The sequence below is a fragment of the Canis lupus genome, chromosome 32, assembly GCF_048164855.1.
Source record: "Canis lupus baileyi chromosome 32, mCanLup2.hap1, whole genome shotgun sequence".
In the NCBI taxonomy this organism is placed as follows: domain Eukaryota; kingdom Metazoa; phylum Chordata; class Mammalia; order Carnivora; family Canidae; genus Canis; species Canis lupus.
Window position 1 is genome coordinate 15,888,096 of NC_132869.1, and position 15,485 is coordinate 15,903,580.

Genomic DNA, 15,485 nt, shown 5'->3' on the forward strand with positions numbered 1-15,485 from the left:
TCCCCAGGGATATTTTTGTTATTCTTTCCTAAATTATATAGACAAAAAAAATACATCTACCTAATCAATGGCTGTATACAACTTATTCATTAATGTGCTTTCACAATGATACTACCTCCACCACAGCAGCCACAATTATGGTTTCTACTTGGCTGAGTTTGCAGTACTATAGAGAGTCATTTTTTGGATTCACCTTTACCATAACATAATGAGTCATCCCATAATCTGCCTTGGTAACTCAGGCATTTCTACATTGTTCTGCATGGGTCACCATTTTCCCTAGGCTTCAAAGTGCTTACTTTAGCAATGAGTTTGCTCTATCCTCTAGGATGGAGAGCAGGGAAGGATGTTAAATCTTATGTATCCAAGTCAATAAATTATTGCTTATTTAGCAGTATATTTCATTCCTTTTGATCAAGAACCCTCAAAATCCAATACTACATATACAGCCCTGGTCAGCACCTGCTAACTACTACTTACAGTTTTCTATAGTTATAATCTCTTTCTTCCCTGTTGCCCATATATCCCTCATCTTGTTATAATGGGACAACCCTAATTATATGCCTGAAGGAAGTTTTTGCTGAAAGCTGCTGCCAGCTGGTGTTGGAGAAGACTATACCATATCTTCCCGAGGATGGGGGTGGGATTAGTTATAAGAAGGAGTGTTAAACAGTAGCTCGGGAGGCTCTAATGGTATAGGGAAGTCTGTAAACCACAATCTGTAGTAGTATCCAGCTAGCTATGCCTAATCCATATCAGATTACTAGGTTTTCCTGACCAGGGCCATAGTCAAAAGACCTGCCTTGACTGAGGGTGCAACTATCTTTGAAGCTCAGCAACTTTAATTTGGTCTATTCCTTGGCTGTGTCCACTCTGTCACTGCAGGAGATAAGAGCCTCTTTGAAAACTATAAGAGGGACCTTTTTGCACTCATATTTAGCCTTTAACTACTTGTTAATCACTGTTATTTTTCTGAGGGTATCAAGTCATCTCTGAAGATTTATATAGCCAATTCTAAAAGTGTGAGAGAACAATGCATACATGGGCAGAAGCCTGAGTCACAGCACAACAAGGATGTTCCACCAACCATGATATTTTCTCACATGATGATTGGTGAAATCTTTATTAGTGGGGCTGCCACCTTATGTCATGGATTATTCATGCCCCACATTCCACTCAATATGGAGTCATCCTTACCAGTCTGGTAATGAGTGCCCTATTCTCAAAATCCTATCTTTTTTCCTGCTTTCTCAGATAACTCCTGTTACCAACTGTATTGGTTTTGGTCCTTTGGGAAGCATATGCTAAGAGGTTAGAAGTACAATAAAATTATTGTGAAAGATGAAGGGGAAAAGAGGAGGAGTAATCAGAGAAAGACTTCATATCATGATTATGCTCTCATGCCTGTGAAAGGAAAAGACAAATAAAAAAGATTGGGAAAGCAATAACTTCAAACTATGTTGCAGTTCTGAGAATGCTCTGGAGTTCCTGTCTGGGCTGGCAAAGACTGTGATTGCTTATAGAAAAGTTCCCTTGCTATTTGTAACAACATGGATGGACCTAAAGAGTACTAGGCTAAGTGAAATATGTCAGGCAGAGAAAGACAAATACCATATCATTTCACTTATATGTAGAATCTAAAAAAAACAAAACAAATGAAGAAACTCTTAAATGCAGAGAACAACTAGTGGTTACCAGAGGAGAGGCGGGTTGAGAGAGATGTGTGGTATAAATAAAGGAGATTAAGATGTACAAAAGTCCAGTTATAAATAAGTCATAGAGATGAAAGCTACAGCATTAGGATTATTGTAATAACGTTGTATGGTGACAGTGACTACACTTATTATGGTGAGCACTGAGTAATATGTAGAATTGTTGAATATGTTGTACACCTGAAACTGATATAACATTTTATGTTAATTATACTACTTCAATAAAAAAATTAGCATACACACAAAATAAAACAATCCACGTTTAAGAAAAAGTCCTTATTGGGCAGAAATGTCTTGGGTTTGGTACCACTGCCATGCTCAGTCATTGCTAGGAGCTGTTCAGGAGAAATAGGAATACTCCAGGGGATCCTAAAGGAACTCCTTACAACTAATACAAATTCTTACTTAAAGGGAAGTTAGAATGAACATCCATGCTGCCATATGGCCTGAAGTACCAGACAGTACCAAATCCTAGTGAGCTAATGCTATCACAGGAGACAGAAGACAATTTAAGTGTTATTATTTTTAATCCAGAAAAGAGCAACAAGGTCTCTCTCTAGAACTTATAGAGACGATTTTCTATTTACACTCTTAAGTAGATGAATGAATGAGATAGTTACTGATTTTCTGGCTCACTAAAGAAAAATTTAAAAGCACATAGTAAAAGAGACAGAAAAAAGAGAATTGGAAGATAGATCTAGGACACATTAAGAGAAGTTCCAGGTGGGGTCAGGTAGATATGTACCACTGATATGGAAGAAAGGCAATTTAAATAGAACAAATTTTCCATGAAACCAAGACTAAAAGGAGTTTGAAATTTGAAAGTACTTAATAATTTCCAGGATGGATTAATGAGAAGAGATATAGTTAGGTGTATCTTAATAAATCTTTTCTGAATTCCAAAACAAGAGTTTGAAAGTTTCCAAATAGAAAAACAATGAACAAAGAAAAAATAAATGAGTAGCAATATTGTAGATGGGATATCACTTTTGTTTACCTTCTAGACTGACTGAACAATATCCTTGCTTCATATAGGACTGTTGGATTCCAGTCATTTTATCTTGGAGACAAAAAATGAAGATATAATCTGAGAATTTAGGCATATCTACTGATAGCATACATTACCACATTTGAAGAAAATATTTGAAAAAGTCTTCAAACCACCGAGCAAGAAGGGAGACCAACATAAAGGAAAATACAGAAAGGAAACAATGGTAAATAATAAACCTTGAAGTATAATTGAATCTAAATGAATATTGGGCTAAATGCATATTAAGTCACACATTTGGCATACGTAAATGCCAAATGAGGATAAACTATAAGGATAATTCCTATGGACTATTATTAAAATTACTAAACTATTTCAGCAAATCTAGAAGTTTTCAATGGGGTGGAAAGAGATGCCTACAATGAAAAGTAAAGTATAAAAGCATTCTAAATTCTTGTGGCTAGAGGCAGTGAGAAGCAGTGGTGAGGGAAAGAAAAGTATTCTTGGGTCTTACCAGTACCAAAGTAGCAACTATTCTACTAGGTTATTCTTATAGTCATATCTTTGACTTGAGAAGAAAGAAAGAAAGGTAAGCATTAATGAACTGGAAAAGTGTATAGTTAATAGCAAATTGATAAAATCAGAAAAATATTGGAAAAATGATATAAAGATGAAAGAAATGAGTTAAGTATTCATTATATTAAATACTGAATAGAATTCTCTTTCTAGAAGACTGTCAGACTGACTTAAGACAAACCCAGCTATATGCTTTCTATAGGCAATAGTCTTAAGTCAGCAAATTTTAAAAAAAGGCTTGGTCAAAGATATTGCTGACATGCAAATAAAAAAGCAGTAGTGGCAATATTATCAATGCCTAGAATAAATTAATGATATAGTATGATTATGAAGTCATAAACTCATATTATAGAACACATTATGGAATGTATATAAAGCAAAGCATTATTAGAAATGGAAGAGCTTAACACAAATATATTTATAGTAGAAGACTGTTATATCTCATAACTGGACAGATCTAAAATACTGTAAGGACATAGAAACTAAAATGATAACAGTATTATTATCTGAAGACTGCTTCTCATAATTAAACTTTTAAAATAACTTTTTAAAAGTTTTTATTTAAATTCCAGTTAGTTTACATACAGTGTATTAGTTTCAGGTGTACAATTAAGTGACTCAACACGTATATACAATACCTCGTGCTCATCACAAGTGTTCTCCCATCACCTGTTTAACCTGCCTCCACTTGTGGCAGGGGGGCCCTCTGGTAACCCTCAGTATGTTCTCTGTAGTTTAGTCTGTTTCTTGGTTTGTCCCTCCCCCCGCCCCCAATTTTTCTTCTTAAATGGCACATATTAGTGAAATCATATGGTATTTTTCTTTCTCTGACTTATTTCACTTAGTATAATATTCTCTAGCTCCATCCATGTTGTTGGCAAGATGTCATTTTTTTTTTATGGCTGAGGAATATTCCATCGTATATGTATACCACATCTCCTTTTCCATTCATCAGTTGATGGATGGACTCTTTCCATAATTTGGCTATTGTTGATCATGCTGCTATAAACATTGTGGTGCATGTATTCCTTCAGATCAGTATTTTTTTATCCTTTGGGTAAATACCCAGTAGTGTAAATGACCCATGTAAATGGGTCATAGGGTAGGTCTATTTTTAACTTTTTGAGGACCCTCCATACTGTTTCCATAGTGGCTGCACCAGTTTGCATTCCCACCAACAGTGTAAGAGGGTTCCTCTTTCTCATCCTCACCAACATCTAGTGTTTCCTGACTTGTTAATTTTAGCCATTCTGACAAGTGTGAGGTGATATCTCATATTCTTGATCATACACAAAGTTAGGAGATAGTCTAGTAAAATTATTTCCTTGTCACTTTTAGGTTATCAGCTATTGAGAGATAATCTACTCATTCATCCCTGGGAGGTAGTTCTCCAGCTGTGTTTGAGTCTTGGCCTTAATCGTGTAGTTGAAATAATCTGAGAACAGTGACTGCAACATAGAAGCCATGTGCTGTCTCTACTGCCTCACATTTGACTTACTATATCAGTTTTAGAAGGTTGAACTCTTTTTTTATTCCATTTATAAGGTGAGATCATTGATATTTGTTTTCTCTGATTTATTTCACTTAGCATAGTGTCCTCAAGGTTAATCTATGTTGTTATAAATGGAAAGATCTCCTTTTTCATGACTGAATGATATTCCATTGTGTTTTATATAGATTTAGCTATAGATCACATTTTTTTTTTATTTGTTCATCCACTTATGGGCACATTTTGTTTCTATATCTTAGTTATTATAAATAAAACTGTGATGAAAACTGGGGTGCAGATATCTTTTTGGGCTAGTATTTTCATTTTCTTCAATAAATATAGTGAAGTGGAATTATTGGACCATATGGTAATAATTATATTTATAATTTTTTGAGGAAATTCCATACTGGTTTTCATAGTGACTGTACCAATTTACATTCCTACCAACAGAGCACTTTACTCCCCAATGCTTGGCAACACTTGTTATTTCTGTCTTTCTGATAATACCCATTCTAACACAGGTGAGATGATATATCATTCTGGTTTCAATTGTTTTTCCCTGGGTTTTGCTGATGTTGAGCACCTTTTCACGTGTCTGTTGGCTATCTACATGTCTTCTCTGGAAAAATATTATTTAGATCATCTATCTTTTTAATTGATTATTTTTTGCTATTCAGTTGTATGAGTTCCTTATGTATTTTGAATATTAACCCCTTATCAGATACATGATTTGCAAATGTAATCTTCCACTTAGATTTTATTTACTTTAGTTCAGTTAATGGTTTCCTTTGTTATATAGAGGCTTTATAGTTTGATGTAGTTCTACTTGTTTTTAGTTTTGTCGCTTTTGCCTTTGGTGTTACCTCCAAAGACTCATTGCCCATCCTGATGTTAAGGAGATTACTGCCTATGTTTCCTTCTAGAAGTGTTAGGTTTCAGGTCTCAAGGTCAAATCTAATCATTTGGAGTTGACTTTTATGTATACTGCGGGATAGTGGTTCCATTCATTTGTTTATATATGGCTGTCCAGTTTTCCTAGCACAATTTATTGAAAGGACTGTCTTTTTCCCATTGTATTTTCTTGCCTCCTTTATCATAAACTAATTGACCTTATATGTATGGGTTTATCTTTGGGCTCTATTCTGTTCCATTGATATATGTGGTGTTTTTATGCCAGTACCATACTGTTTTATAACTATGGCTTTGTAATATAGTTTGAAATCAGTAAACGTGACGTCTCTAGATTTGTTCTTCTTTCTAAAGATTGATTTGGTTATTCAGGCTTTATTGAGGCTCTACTTCTGATAAAATGAGATTGGAATTTTGATAGGAATTGCTTTGAATCTATAGATAGCTTTGAGTAATATAAACATTTTAATAATTTTAATTCTAATGCATGACCATGAGATATCTTTCCATTTATTTGTTTCTTCTTAAGATTTTTATTTATTCGTGAGAGACACAGAGGGAGAGAGGGAGAGACATAGGCAGAAGGAGAAGCAGGCTCCCTTTGGGGAGCCTGATGTGTGACTCAATCCCAGGACCTCAGGATCACAACTTGAGACAAAGGCAGATGCTCAACCATTGAGCTATCCAGATGCCCCTATTTGTTTCTTCAGTATCTTTCATCAGTGTTTTATGGTTTTTAGTGTATAGGTCTTTCATCTCCTCATTAAATTTATTCCTAAATATTTTCTTCTTTTTGATGCAATTGTGAATGAGATTTTCTTAATTTTTGAATTTCTTAATTCTTTTTGAGGGTTCATTGCTAGTGTATAGAAATGGAATGGACTATTGAATTTTTCTGTCCTAAAATAGTAGGAAATTTATTCTAACACTGTTAGAGTGGAGTCTAGGATTTTCTGTATATAATGTGATCTGTCAGTAAGGACACTGGCACTTCTTTCTTTCTAATTTGGATCTTTTCTGTTACTTTTTTTCCTGCTTAACTGCTCTGGTTGGGATTTGTAATACTATTTTGAATAAGAATGGTGAAAGTGGGCATCATTTTCTTGTTCCTGATCATAGGGGAAAAACGGTTAGCTTCTCACCATTGAGTATGATGTTAGCTGTGGGCTTGTCACATATGTTCTTTATTATGTTAAGGTATATTTCCTCCACATCCAGTTTAGGTTTTTGTCAAATGCTTTTTTTTTTTTTTTTTTGGTCAATTGAGATTTTCATGTGATGTTAATTATTTTGTCAATGTAGTGTATCACGTTGGTTGATTTACAAATGTTGGACCATCCTTGTATCCTTGGGATTCCACTTGATCATAGTGTATGATCCTTTTAATAGTGAATTTAATTTTTTCGAGAATTTTTGCCTCTATGTTTATCAGGGATATTAGACTAATTTTTTTTGTGGCATCTGTATCTGGTTTTGATATTAGGGTAATGCTGGCCTCTAATATGAGTTTGGAAGTGTTTTTTCCTCTTTTTATGGAAGAGTTTGAGAAGATTTTGTGTTAATTCTTCTTGAAATGTTTGGTAGAATTTACTAGTGAAGCCATCTAGTCCTAGGCTTTTGTTGATTGGAGGATTTCAGTTACTGATTTTATCTTTTTAGTAGTAATTGGTCTGTTCAGATTTTGTATTTCCTTGATTCAGTCCTGATAGGTTGTATTTTTCTAGGGATTTATTCATTTCTTCTAGGGTAGCCATTATAATTGTTCATAATAATTTGTTAATATCTCCTCAGTTATCAGTTGTATCATCTTTTATTTCTGATTGTATTTGTGTCTTCTTTTTCTTGGTAAATGTAGCTAAAAGTTTGCCAATATTGTTTTTTCAAAAAACAAGCTCTTAATTTTATTGTTCTTTTCTATTATTTGTTAGTCTATTTGATATTTATTTCAGCTTTAATGTTTATTTCCTTCCTTCTACTAACTTTAGACTTAGTTTGTTCTTTTTCTAGTTCCTTGAGGTGTAAATTTAGTTGGTTATTTGAGATCTTTCTTGATGTAGCCATTTTCTATTATGAACTTCCCTCTTAGAACTCCTTTTGCTGCATACCATAAGTTTTGGTATGTTGTATTTCCATTTTTGTTTCAAGATATTTTTAAAATTTTTCATTTGATATTTTCTTTGACTCATTGGTTGCTCAGTAGCCTGTTGTTTAATCCCTAATCATTTGTGAATTTGGGAGATTCAAATTTTAAGTTGAAGAAGCTCATTCACTCATATGGTGAAAATTTGAATACATTTATAATGGCATTTACAGGGCCATCACTGTGTTCTAATATCTAATTAATTACTTCTAGCTTGACTTCAAACTGGGAGAAAGTAGCCAACATCGCAGAATTAATGGGAGAAATGTTTACCCAGTTTAAACAAAATCTAAGTGGCTCAATAATACCACCTGCAATTGCTTTTTCTTTTACTCTATTTTGATGTCCTTTCACCCTTCCCATGACTAAGGTTTCTACCATGAATATGGATATATATATATATACACACACACACACACATATATATATATATATATGTAAAGCAGCTTCCAGTTGAAGATTAACTAATGTGTAATGTATTGTGTCTCTTGAACCAAAGTCAGAGGATCCTTATCTTTAGCTTTCATAGACACAAATGAGGTGAAATCCTCATTCTAGACCAGACTTGGATAATATGATCATCTGTTCTCCGCTCATGTTATCACCTTATGTCTACATCATATGAAAAATTTGGGTGATATTGGCATTAAGATAAAGTAGGAAGCATACAGAGCCAAACTTGCATCTACTTTGAATTCACAATTCATTTTCAGTCACTGAATTAATATGCCTATTCTTAAAGTGACTTGATCAAACTAAAACAGAGATACCATCTGTCTGTAAACTCATTCAGGGGGAATAGTAGAGACAATGAAATAAATTCATAATAACATGGCTGACCTCAAATGAGACTAATTTTTTTTTTAAGATTTAAAAAATTTATTTGAGAGAGCTAGAGCACAAGAGGAGGGGAAGGAGAGAGAGAAGCAGGCTCCTTACTAAGTCTGATGCAGGACTTGATCCCAGGACCTGAGCTGAAGCGAGATGCTTAGCCAACTGAAACACCCAGGTGCTCCAAAATTATACTAATTCTTCAAGGAAAAAAAATCCTAAGGCCATGCAAATATGAAGTAAGCATTAGAACATGCAGAGACAAGACCAGATTGTCAGCAGTTCTGGTATTGAGATTTAATTCACAAGAGTTTCTTGTATTTAAAATTCCCCTGTACTCCAAATCACAGAGGAGTATGATTATCCCATCTATAGGACTGCCTTATCTTTAGGCAAAATTTTAATTCTCTCAAGTTGCTTCTACAAGCACTTCTAGTATTAGTAGTACTTGTACCCTCCATCTTAAGACATAGTAAGTTGATCATGCACATAGAGAGGACCCCAGAGAGTTTGCTATCTCCTATTAGATTCTCCTCTCTTGCCCTCAGGAAGATTTTCAAAGATGTCTGAATCATTTTTATCAAGAACCCTTCATGGTTGATGGCCACTATGTGTATGAGTGATGTAGGAAACACTGTAAGCTTTTTCCATAAGGTCAAGGAAAACAAGGTCACAATCTTTAGCCAATGATGAGGTGGTCTTTGGTTAGAAGATATGATAAGAACATTAGAACTGGTCTCATTTAGGAAATAGGATAGACTCTAGATTATAAGCAAGTCCAACTAGTAGACCTCTGGCTAGTTTTCCTTCTATATCTCACAGCCTGTCTCATAACCAATCGTGGATAAATGATATAGGCCATTCTACAATGTCAAGTGCAAGAGGCTAGAGAATCATGTGAATTGGGAGGTATAGCGGCTTCAGAAAGCATTTCTGAAGACTTATAATCCAATTCAATCATGCCTTCAGTGTCTAGTGGTATCTTTGTCAGAAACATCAGTAGGCCAAGCAGCAAGCCGTGAGGAAGAAAAGATATTCTGGCACATTCCATCTTACATCCAGTTCATTATCAACAGGAATGATATCACTGCTGCGGGGGTAAAAATTTGTTGTTAGGAGCAAAAAAAAAAAAAAATCCTGTTATTTTTAGTTATAAAGCACACATACGTGTACACACACACCTATATACACATACATATATAATTCATTAACAATTACACAGTATATATGTCACATTTAAAATATGTGCCCAAAAATATTCCTTGGGGAAAGATAATGATAAAAAAGGATTAAGAAACACTGATTTATATTGTAGTGATTTAAAATAGTATTAGTTATAATTCACATAACATGAAATTCACTTTTTTTTTTTTTTTAGGTGAAGTCTCTGTCACAGAATGGTAAGTCTCCATATATAGTCTAATGTTATCATGTACTAGTCTATTCACATAAGGAAGTAAGTTCTAAGTATGAAAGAGAATGATCTACCCAACTAAACAGGGGCAGTGTGCATGATGCTTAGTCTGTGTGGGAGTTTACCTGGATGAGAGTTCTGGTTTTGCCACAGACCACGAGTTATTTGGGCAATTTACTGCACCTTTCTAAGACTTCCCTTTAAACTGAGCTTTTTTTTTTATTGATGTAGAATTGACATATAGCATTATATTGGTTTCAGGTAGTATTTTATTTTTTATTGCTGTGTAATATTTCAATGCATGAATATAATACATTTATCCATCCTTCACTGGATGGATATTGGGTTGTTTCATTTTGGGGTTATTATAAAGAATGAAGCTATAACCATTAATGTGCAAGTTTTTGTGTTGTGGACTTATGTTCTTATTTCTCTTGGATATATACATAAGAGTGGAATTAGGGATCCCTGGGTGGCGTAGCGGTTTGGCGCCTGCCTTTGGCCCAGGGCGCGATCCTGGACCCCTGGATCCAATCCCATGTTGGGTTCCTGGTGCATGGAGCCTGCTTCTCCCTCTGCCTATGTCTCTGCCTCTCTCTCTCATAAAAAAAAAATTAAAAAAAGTGGAATTAATGGTCATGTTGATCTTGTATTTTGGAAATGTGCTGGACTTATTAGTGGAATCCTTAGGATTTTTTATATACAAGATACTGTCATCTACAAATATAGTTTTACATCTTTTCTTTCCAATCTGGAGGATTTTTGTTTTCTTGTCCAATTTGCCTTCGCTATAACCTCCATTATGATGTTGAATAAAAGTAGTAACAGCAGAGTTCCTTGGCTTGTTCCTGATCTTAGGGAGAAAGCATTCAGTATTTCACTACGAAGTGTGATATTAGCTGTGAGTTTTTCATAGATGCCCTTTTCCAGGTTGAGCAAGTGCCCTTCTAAGAATGTTGAATGTTTTTTTTAATCATGATAGGGTATTGCATTTTGCTAAATAATTTTTTCTGTATCTATTGAGATGTTAATGTAGCTTTTGTCCTTAATCTATTAAATGCCATGGATTGCAATTTATCCATTTCTCATATGCTAAATGAACCTTGCATTCCTGGGATATATCCCATTTGGTCATGGTGTATAATTCCTTTTATACATTTCTACATTCAGTGTGCTAGTCATTTTATTAAGGATTTTGTGTTTATATTCATGAGTATCAGTATGTAGTTTGCTTTTCTTGTGATTTTTAATTCTGGTTTAGTATCAGTGTAATACTGGACTAATACAATGAATTTGCTATATTTGTTTTTTTCAGAGTTTCACATTAATTTGTTTTTAAATATTTGGTAAAATTCACCAGTGAAGTCATCTGGGTCTAAACTTTTCTTTAGGAAAGTTGTTGTTGTTGTTCTGGAAATTTACCTCTTTCTATTCAAGTATAATTAAGTACAGTATTACATTAGTTTCAAGTATACAATATAATGATTCAAAGATTCTATACATCACTCAGTGCTCATCACCATGAGTGGACTCTTTATTCCCCTGACCTATTTCTCCCTTCTCCACACTCACATTTCCTCTGGCAACAACCAGTTTGTTCTCTACATTAGAGAGCCTGTTTTTAAATTTTTCTCTTTTCTCTTTTTTTCTTTCTTAAATTCTACATGAGTTAAATCATATGGTTTTTTTTTCTGTGACATTTCACTTAGCATTATATCCTCTAGTTTATCCATGTTGTTGCAAATGACAAGATTTCATTTTTTATGGCTGTGTAATATTGTTATGTGTATATATACATGTATATACACACACATATACATACCACATCTTTATCCATTCATCTTTTTATGACACTTGGATTGATTCCATATCTTGGCTATTGTAAATATTGTAAACAATGCTGCAGTAAACATAGGGGCACACATATTACCTTTTCCAATTATGGTTTCATTTTCTTTGAGTAAATACTCAGAAGTGGAATTACTGGATGTATGGTGATTCTATTTTTCATTTTTTTAAAAACCTCCATACAATTTTTCATAGTTGAGTATACCAGTTTATTATCCCACTAACTATCTACAAGGGTTTCTTTTTCCCCCACATCCTCATTTGTTATTTCTTTGTTTTTGATTTTAGCCACTCTGATAGGTACTAGGTGATATCTCATTGTGTTTTTTCCCCAATATTAAGCATCTTATTTTTTGTATATTTTTTATTGGAGTTCGAGTTGCCAACATATAACACCCAGTGCTCATCCCATCAAATGCTCCCCTTAGTGCCCGTCACCCAGTCACCCCATCCCCCCGCCCAAAGGAGAGAGAAAAAGTGGGAAAAATCATTCTGGTTTTGATTTTCATTTCCCTGATGATGAGTGATGTTGAGCATCTTTTCATGTGTCTGTCGGCCATCTGTATGCCATCTTTGGAAAAAGGTCTATTCAGGCCCTCTGCCCATTTTTCATTTGGATAAGGGGGAGGGTGTTGATGTGCACAAGTTCTGTGTGTGTGTGTGTACAATTTTTAAAAAGATTTTAAAAATTTATTTATTCATGAGACACACAGCGAGAGAGAGAGGCAGAGACACAGGCAGAGAGAGAAGCAGGCTCCATGCAGGGAGCCTGATTTGGGACTCGATCCCAGGTCTCCAGGGTCATGCCCAGGGCTGCAGGTGGGGCTAAACTGCTGAGCTACCGAGGCTGCCCTGTGTGTACAATTTTAATAAGTTCTTTATATATTTTGGATATTGACCCCTTATCAGATAAATCACTTACAAATATCTTCTCCTACTTAGTAGGTTGTCTTTTTGTCTTGTTGATGGTTCCCTTCGCTGTGCAAAAACTTTTTATTGTGTTGTGTGTCCAATCATTTTATTTTGCTTGTTTCCCTTGCCACAGGACATATAGAAAAAATGTTTTTACTGCTGATGATAAAGAGATTACGGTCTCTAGTTTCTTTTAAGAATTTTATGGTTTCAGGTCTCACATTTATGTTTTTAATCCATTTTGTGTTTATTTTTGTGTATGGCATAAGAAGTGATCCAGGTTTATTCTTTGGCATGTAGCTGTCCTGTTTTCCAAACACCATTTGTTGAAGAGACTATCTTCTTCCCACTGTGTATTCTTGCTTCCTATGTTGATTAAGTGGCCATATAATCATGGGTTTATTTCTTGATTCTTTATTCTGTTCCATCAATATATGTGTATATTTTTGTGTCAGTATTACTGTTTTGATAGCTTTGTAGTATATCCTGAGATCTAGGGTTGTGATACCTGAAGTTTTATTCTTTTTCAAGATTGCTTCAGCTATTATGGGGCTTTTGTGGTTCCACATAAGTTTTAGTATTACTTGTTCTAGATCCGTGAAAAATGTTGGCATTTTGATAGGTATTGCATTAACTCTGTAGATTGCTTTGGGTAGTATGGACATTTTAAAAATAATTGTTCTTCCGATCCATGAGCATAGAATGTCTTTTCATTTCTTTGTGTCCTCTTCATTTTCTTTCAGTATTTTACAGTTTTCAGAGTATAGGTCTTTCATCTCATTAATTAGGTTTATTCCTACATATCTTATTATTTTTGGTGAATTTGTAAATGGGATTCTTAATTTCTTCTTCTGATGCTTCATTATTGGTGTGTAGAAATGCAACAGATTTTGGTACATTGATTTTGTATCCTGCAACTTTGCTAAATTTATCAGTTCTAGCAGTTTCTTTGGTGGAATCTTTTGGGTTTTCTCTATATAGTATCGTGTAATCTACAAATACTGGAAGTTTTATTTCTTCCTTACCAGTTTCTATGCTTTTAATTTCTTTTTGTTTTCTTATTGGTGTGGCTAGGAGGTGGCGAGAGTGGACATCCTTGTCTTGTTCCAATCATAGAGGAAATGGACTAAGTTTTTCCCCATTTAGGATGATGTTTTCTGTGGGTCTTTCATATAAAATGTATGTAATGTAATAAATGTATTTAATGTAATAAAAATTGAGGTATGTTCCCTCTAAACTTAATTTGTTGAGGGTATTTAATCATGAATAGATGTTATACTTTGTCAAATGCTGTTTCTGAGTCTGTTGACATAATCATATGGTTCTTATCCATTCTCTTATTGAAGTGATGTATCATGTTGATTTATTTTCAGATATTGAACCATCCTTGTAGCCCAGGGGTAAACTCCACTTGATCATGGAAAATGATTTTTTGTTCATGTATTTTTGGATTTCTTTTGCTAGCATTTTGTTGAGGATTTTTGTCTCTAAGTTCATCAGGGATAATGGGTTGTGGTTCTCTTTTTTAGTAGTACCTTTATTTGGTTTTGGTATCAGGGTAATGCTGACCTCATAGAATGAATTTGGAAGTTTGCCTTCTTTTTCTATGTCTTGGAATAGCTTGGGAAGAATAAGTATTAACCATTCGTTAAATGATTGGCAGAATTCCCCTGTGAAGCCCTCTTGTTCTAGACTTGTTTGTTTAGAAGACTAAATCTAAAGTTTTTTGATTATTGATTCAATTTCTTTGCTGCTTATCAGGCTATTCACATTTAATATTTCTTTGTTTCAATTTTGGTAGGTTATATGTTTCTAGGAATATATCCATTTCTTCTAGATTGTCCAATTTGTGGGCATATAGTTTTTCATAATGGTCTCTTATAACTGTTTGCAATTCTGTGTTGTTATAATCTCCTCTCTCATTTGTGATTTTATGTACTTTCTCTTTTTTTCTGATAAGTCTGGCTAGAGGTTTATCAATTTTATTTTTTTTTCAAAGAGCTCCTGATTTCATTGATTGATTCTATTTTTTAAAGTCTTGATATCATTTTTTTCCTGTTCTAACCTTTATTATTTCCTTCCTCCTGCTGGCTTTAGGCTTCATTTATTGTTCTTTTTCTGGTTCCTTTAAGCTTAAGGTCAGGTTATTTGAGACTTTTTTGTATCTTGGGGGCTTCTATGGCTGTAAACTTCCCTCTTAGAACTGTGTCTGCTGCATCCCAAAGATTTTGGTCCATTGCTTTTTCATTTTTGTTTCCATGTACTATTTAGTAGCATGCTTTTTAGCCTTCATGTATTCATGGTCTTGCCAGATTTTTTCTTGTGGTTGACTTCTAGTTGCATACTGTTGTGTTCAGAAAAGATGAATGGTATGACTTCTATCTTCTTGAATTTGTTAAGGGCCTGTTTTGTGGCCTAATATGTAACCTATTCTGGAGAAAATTCCATGTGGCGCTTAAAAAGAACGTGTATTCTGCTGTTTTAGGATGGGATATTCTGAATATCTCTGTTAAATCTATCTGGTCCATTGTGCTATTCAAAGTCACTGTTTCCTTACAGATTTTCTGTTTAGATAATCTGTCACTTGATGTGAATGGGGTGTTAAATTCCCCTACTACTATCATATTATCATTGGTTTATTCCCTTATGTTTTTATGTTATTATTA

General features: G+C 34.3%; 1 long non-coding RNA gene across 1 annotated transcript in view; it reads left to right on the top strand.

Annotated features, from left to right (window-relative positions):
* Positions 1 to 15,485, top strand: part of LOC140622819 (uncharacterized) — a 42,081-nt gene that overhangs the window by 1,859 nt on the left and 24,737 nt on the right. The window contains exon 3 of the long non-coding RNA XR_012022481.1: positions 2,748 to 2,926. This is a non-coding gene — a long non-coding RNA (uncharacterized lncRNA). The remainder of the gene's footprint in view (positions 1 to 2,747; positions 2,927 to 15,485) is intronic.